Here is a 7,337-nt window from a genome sequence, read left to right on the forward strand (position 1 = left end):
CCTTCCATTTGGAGAGAACACAACACTCCTGGCCTCGTTCCATATTGTCCTTCACTCTCCCCCTGGGAGAAGGAGGAATCAGTTATCTGGGAATGAGCTGGAGAGAAGAAACTGGGCATATTTCCCAGCCGTTTTCTCTTTTCCTGCTCTTGAGAACTAGCAGTCCACAGGAAGCAAACATTTTGCCCTGCTTCTCCACACCCCAAGTTCTCTGGGGCAGGCTCCCCTGTGTGGGGGCCAGTGGTGATCCAGCTAATGTGACCCACTCATAAAGTCTGTCTCATTCTGAGGCTCTATATTATGAAGCTGACTTGCCTGCAGATAAGATATAAGCCACATTCTCCAGTAACAGGATAAGAAGGTGATACTGTAGTCTCCTGTCTGTCATACTTTTATTTTATTTCTCACACTGTTTAGTAACTGCAGTGGGGAAGAAAGTGTTATTCGTTTGCCTCATACTACCTTGAATCTTGAACTCATGGCTTGCCTCCATCCCTAAATGGCCTCAAAAAACTATCTGATACATTTTCTTGTTCTTGAAAGAGTCATACTGAATTACTTCAAAAGCATCAAGTAACCTAAATATATAAAGTAGTAGTTGCATTACATGGCAGAAGAGCTGATAATTAAATGATTTTAAAGATTTATGGTCCAGATTAAATACTGCCCTTATTGCCATCCCACATATGGAACAGAGTGTAATCTTTTTTACAGATAAAAAGTCAAAGACACAGAGAAGATTGTCCAGTGAGTCTCAGGCAGAGAGGAGTTGGACCATCCTACTTTTGTTTTTTCCTGTTACTTCATTTTCACTATTTCACATTTTCAGCCAACAAATCAAGGTACAAACAGGATTTATTTCACATTAACATATTAACTGGATTTTTGTCAAATAAATAGGGAATTCTCTTTAAATAACCATCTCCTCTCTTCATGGCCAGTGCAGGAATGAACTAGAGCAAATGTTAGTGTATCTGGGGGCATGAGGCTTATAGGGAAGAGGTAGGCTGAGGGGCTGTAGCCAGCATGCGGGGTCAGGGGCCCTCATTCCTGGCCCACCGAGCAGCCCCCGGGTGGCACAACGGCACAGATATGCATTCTCTAGTTCCAGTAGAGAAGCGCCTTCTAGAAGGAAGAGAGAGGAGACAGAAAGCAAATTTCAGAAACACTAGCAGAAAGCAGGGAAGCTTCTTCTTCAGTGGGCTTACCCTGATGCCACTCAAGCCCTGGAAGCTCATTTTATAGCCTCAAAAGTCACATGGAGTTGGCAACACCATGACCCAGGACAGGGAAGGGGAGGATGACAGTGGCTGGGGCCAGAATCAGGCCGAGTGGAATCTGGGCTGACAGTCTGCCCATGGTGGCCCTTCCAGGCCAGGCACAGACCAGAGGAGGGAATGTGAACCAGGCCTGGCAGGGGACTGTGGGAAGACACCTGGCTGGTCTGAGGGGGCTCATGAGACTGAGTGCAGAGTGGCTGCCAGACCAAGGGAGCTGGACTGCAGTAGAGGAGGTGGCCAGAGAGCCCCTGCGTAGGGAGAAGCTACGGGAGTGAAACGGGAAGGCGGGGTTGCGGGGGGGGATACCCTGTGCTCCCAGGAGCCCCAGAGATATGAGGCAGGCATGCGGCTGGGAAGCGAGGAGAGGCCTCTCCCGAGGCCAGGGACCCAACTGTCCCCCAGCGCTCCTTCCTGGTAACTGTTTATGATCAGACCTGGAGGAAGAATGAGGCCCTCCCTCAGCTCCCCAGCCCCAGCCGCAACCCTGAGGGAAGGAGTAGGAAACAAGGACAGAGAGGGAGGCAGGCGGGAGGCAGGAGACGGGAGGCGTCTACTGGGTCTTCCTACCTTCTTACCCGAGATAAGATGGCGGAGGCTGCTTCGTGGGCATGGAGACGAGGTGCGGTTTGCCTGGGTTATAACAGGTGCTGGCAGCGGCTTCTGTGGCCCTGGCTTCGGCTGCAGGAGTGGAGGGAACATCAGGGCTGGCCAGAGGTTCCATGGGCCCAGGATAGGGCGGTGGCGGGGGCTGCACATACCCCATGGCCCTGTCCATCTTGAGAGGTCCTGGATAGAACTCAGGCGGAGACGGTGGAGAAGGGCAGCCAGGAGGGCAGGGGTACATTCCACTAGTGACTGGCGGGGGAAAGGCACAAGTCCTGCCAGGCATGTGAGAGTGGCCGGCCGTAGGCTCCACTGAGGGCTTCACCCCTGGACGCTTGAGATGCCACCTAGAACACGTACTTCCCAGACTCAGTGGCGCCCCCTGCCGTGAAGGCGGACTTGCAGGAAGCAGAGCCTTCCCAGCCACCGCCTGCTTCGGCTTTCACTGTTCCTTTGATGTAGTTTGTATCAAACACAGGCTGCTTAATCTCACAGGTCTTCACAAGATACAGTGGCATTACGAAGGACTGCATGGTATCGTTCGCCCTGGACAGAAAGAAAGATGAAAGGGGTAAGGTAGATAGTGCCTTTCTTGGTCCCTTTGGAGGCCTCTGACCGTTCTTCATGTCACTGAATGTAAGTTCCACAAGATCGGAGGACACAAGGATGCTCGCAGTGTTGTTGGCCATCACTCCGCGGCCCTCGGAGTGACTCTCCTTGAGCACCATAGTCTTTCCGAAAGCAGCCCCAAGACGCCCCATCCTGCAGTTGACCAGCTCATGGTGGTGGCTACATCTTAACAAATGTATTGATATAGTGACTTTTAGGTAGAGAAGCAACTCAGGGGAATCCACACCCTCCCAAAGAAATCTTGAAGTTAGCCTAAGTATTCCATATTTAGAAAGTCAGCAGAGGCAGGCCAAGGCCTAAGCTTACAAACAAATTTTTGTGTTTATTTAATGGGCCAGTGAAATGGCTCAGCCATTTTGGGGACCCTCATAGACAGATTTCAGCTAGTAATTATGTTGCCTAAGGGAGGCGGGGGGAGGACTGTGCTCCTCTCTTTCCATGTGGTCATTTGCACGTGGAAGTTTCTGCTTTTCATATCTGTGGCAGTGCCACATGCAGCGCTCTCCTCAGAGTGTCAGTTCTAGAAAGATGCTACTGCTCTGAGGACTGGTCTTTGAAATTCTGAGGGTGAAGGATTGGCTTTGGTCAGCAGTCATTTTCTTGTCACAGTTGGGCGCATCCTCAGGTTGTAAAATCTCTCTAATACTAGGTATCCACTAGTCTCTTTAATGAGATCGTGCACAGACCTGCAAAGAGTCCCCACGATCCTTCTCCAGAGACCAAGGGGAGCTTGGAGGTGAGGGACAGTTCCAAATGCTGCCACCCTACCATTTCTGGTCTCAGTCTTTTTATACCAAATCTCTCATACTGCCAGGACTCTTAATTTTCTTTGCCAGAAGGAGGACACAGTGGCTCATGCCTGTACTCACAACAATTTGGGAGGCTAAGGCAGGAGGATCACTTGGGCCCAGGAGTGTGACACGAGCCTAGACAAAATAGTGAGGCCCTATCTCTACATTTTTGTAATTAGCCAGATGTGGTGGTACACATGTGTGGTCTCAGCTACTCAGAAGGCTGAGATGGGAGGATCACTTGAGCCTGGGAGGTAGAGGCTGTAGTAAGGTATAATTATGCCACTGCAGTGCAGCATGAGTGACACAGTGAAACTCTCTGTATCCCAAAAAAGAGGAGACAATTTTTAAAATATTCTTTTCTGTGTTGCCAAGCCTGGTCTTGAACTCCTAGCTTCAAGCAATCCTCCCGTCTCAGTCTCTCTAGTAGCTAGGATTACAGACATGCACCACTGCACCCAGCTTATGAGGAAATTTAAAACTTCATTTTTTAAAAATGAACTTGATCTCAATATTCCCAGCCAAACATTCCCATCATTTTCTTGGAAAGTCTAAATCAGTGGTTCCCCAGCCTTTTTGGCAGAAGGAACTGGTTTCGTGGAAGACAATTTTTCCACAGACCAAGGTTGGGGGTGGTTTCGGGATGAAACTGTTTGACTTCAGATGATCAGGCAGTACATTCTCATAAGGAGCGGGCAACCTGGATCCCTTGTATGTGCAGTTCACAATAGGGTTCATGCTCCTGTGATAATCTAATGCTGGGCTCATGCTCCTGTGATAATCTAATGCTGCTGCCAATCTAACAGGAGGCAGAGCTCAGGCAAAGATGCCCACTTGCCCACTGCTCACCTCATGCTGTGCAGCCCAGTTCCTAACAGGCCAGGGGCCATGGCCCAGGGCTTGGGGTACCGGTCCATGGCCCGGAGCTTGGGGACGCCTGCTCTACATAATGCAAATTTCAAGCAAAGAATGAAAAAAAAAATTTGACACTGAATACCTGATAACAACTAGCCCGCATTGTGTTTGAGATGTGACTGAGGTAAAGTACTGATTTTTTTTAACCTCCCTCTTTTTCCTTTATACTGCATCACAGAGCTCCTGGCCCAGCTCAGACTAACATACTTGGCCATCTCTGATCCTTTCTCATTTCCAACTAACAAGCTCTGCTTTGTGACAGCAATTCTCTGCCTGTGCATGAATATATGCCTTTGGATTCACTCGGGAAGAGTAACCCTTGTGGGTTACGACCACAAAAAGTAACTCATAGTGATTGTGCTGCTGTCTTCTCCATACCTCTAGCTGCAGGCTAGGCATTGAAAACCAATGAAATCAGGCAGCTCTTCTCAGCCCAGGAATTAAGATGTCGGAATGTTAACAGAGACCCACAGACGGAACAACAACACTTGTTCATTGTTGGAAAGAGAACACTGCCCTTATGTTCCTTGGATAAACAAACACTGTGCGTCTGTCAGGTGGTGGCGGCCTGGACGTTGTGAGTACACAATCAAGCATAATCTACCAGCAAATTCTTTAACCCAGGGCTTGCAAGGAAATTTCCAGTTTTCCTTCCCCTGTATACGCGTTACCAGACTCTTCAGCAGCATCTGCCCTTTTGCCTTTCTGGTGCCGTTTACAAGCTGAAAACACTTCTAGAAGCCAAACCCCCAACTTTCAAGGAAGGTGCAAAATGCTGTTTCTTGCTTGAGGCTCTCTTTCAACTGCCTTTCTCTTCGAGGAATAATAATGACTCCCTTCAAGACGACTGTGGCAGGAAGGGTGATGAAGAGAGGTAGATCCTTCTCCCTCACAGAGGAAGTTGAAATTAACCTAATTAGATTTTCAGAGCACTTAGATACCACAGTGATAGACGCCATCTAAATACATAGACAGATAGGAAGAGAGCACAGATGTTGTGTGAGACCAGTGATTTAGTTCCAAGTCAATACTCTTAATTAACTGCAAACTGTTTAAATATATAACATTCCCAACATGCAGCCAGTAACACCTATATCGTACTCTTCATCTGTGTAGCTCAAAGTAGAAAGCAAAATAATCCCCATATCCAAAAGTGTAAACTGGTAATAATAATTACTTATATGTAATGCTGATACACTGCCTCTAATTCCAGGCCCCCTGATGATATTACACACTTTGTAGATAATTGTCTCTTGTCCAAAACAGGAATACAGCCATCAGTGAGAAGCAAAAACAGCTGCAATCTAAAAGATACCAACTCTTCTATATAGAGGGAAAGTGTTTTGTTTTGCTTTAAAAGCAACTGGCCTAAGAAAAATGCATCTGATTCCTACACCGGTTGGTGCCTAGGTGTTGTTAATAGTTGTAGGCTAAGCCCCTTGTCCAAAGTGAAGATTGGGAGGAGGCTTACTTCTCACTTGGGGAAGTCATAGTCTGTGACCTTCAGAATGAAATAAGCCTTAAGACACAAGCAAAATGCCTCATGATCATCAAGCCACATCCACTCATATTTGGGAACCCCTTGCCTGTGAGAATCTCAAAGACCATTGACAGTACTCACGGATGACATTCTTTTTTTCTAGAAGTTGAAGAAAGACACATAATGTGCTTGTAGTATATTCTCTTATTGGTCATACAAGAAACTCCACTGAATAAATATGGTCCCCTCACTTGCTGTTTCAGAAGGTGACCAAAAAGCCTGTAAAAAAATGAGGACTAGCTCCTCAAGGTACAGACCTTGTGATTCAGATTATGAGAATCTTTTTTTTTTTAAAAGCAGTAAATATTTGTGAATGCACACTGAGGGATCAATTGTGTAACTGCAGTAGCAGTCAGAATTTTTATTTAATCATACAACAAATATTTATGAAGCATTTATTTTGTGTGAAATCCTGCATATACGTAATAAGGTATGTACCTACCCTCATGCTCATGTACTATACATAAAGAAGATAAAGACTAAAGACATAACCATAAGCACATCTAGTAATGGTGTTGGAGTGGAGTCGCTATATAAACCCTCCTACAGATGACAATTATAAATTCTATAATAATTAAAAAAAGCAACTATTTATAGGAATAAGAACACATCCAATAGCAGAGGACAGAAAGCAGATTACTTTTAAACAACTGGAAGGGGGAAGAACTGGGAGTTTGCAGTTATCCTGCCTGAAGATGTTCCCCAACATCCCTGGCCAGAGCAAAGAAATACATTAGTCACATTCCAGGCTCAGTATAACAGAGAAGAGAGGACAGGAGAAATTTGGGGGGAAATCTATAAGCAAGAGAATGGCGAAAGGATTGAAACCCCCAGATCTTGAGTAAAAATTTTGCCCACATCACTGGTTGGCTAGTAAAGTATGCATATGTTAGGGAGAATCTGACCAAGGCATTAGAAAAGCAGGCAAAGGCCAGACAAGATTTTACTCTGTAAAGATAGAACTGTACCAGGTGAGTTCTCTGAATTTACCAAGAGGATATTTAGCAGCTGGAAGTCATAAAAACTGAGAAGAGATCAACAACTACACACCATAGAGGAGACAAACTTTTCCGTTTAAGCTCAAGCAAATTAATTGCTTAATGAAGTAATAACATGAATATTTAAGAATATAATCCACTGTAGTCAGTCACATTGTATTTTCTACAATGTCCATTTTTCAAACAAAAATTACTAAACGTGCAAAGATACAGAAATATGTGACCCATATTCAAGAAAAACAAAAAACGTTCATCAAAACTGACTTAAATGGAGCCCAGATGTTGGATTTAGCAGGAAAGAAACTTCAAATTAGGTATTCTAATATTTTCAAAGTATTCAAGGAAAATGGTCTTAATGCAATCTCAACAGAGGAATGACACTATAAAAAATGGAAACTCTAGAGCTAAGAAGCACCATCACTTAAGTGAAGAATTTACTCATTTCAGTTAAATAAAAAATTCACTAAAATTTGGTTTGTGTGTGGTTTTTTTTTTTTTGTTTGTTTGTTTGTTTGAGATGGAGTTTCGTTCTTGTCACCCAGGCTGGAGTGCAATGGCATGATATCAGCTCACCGCAACC

General features: G+C 45.3%; 1 pseudogene; it reads right to left on the reverse strand.

Moving 5' to 3' along the window:
* Window positions 1–1,034: 1,034 nt before the first annotated feature.
* LOC112611726 lies at window positions 1,035–2,617 on the reverse strand (annotated as a pseudogene).
* Window positions 2,618–7,337: the final 4,720 nt, after the last annotated feature.

This window comes from Theropithecus gelada, chromosome 18 (assembly GCF_003255815.1).
Source record: "Theropithecus gelada isolate Dixy chromosome 18, Tgel_1.0, whole genome shotgun sequence".
NCBI classification, from domain to species: Eukaryota; Metazoa; Chordata; class Mammalia; order Primates; family Cercopithecidae; genus Theropithecus; species Theropithecus gelada.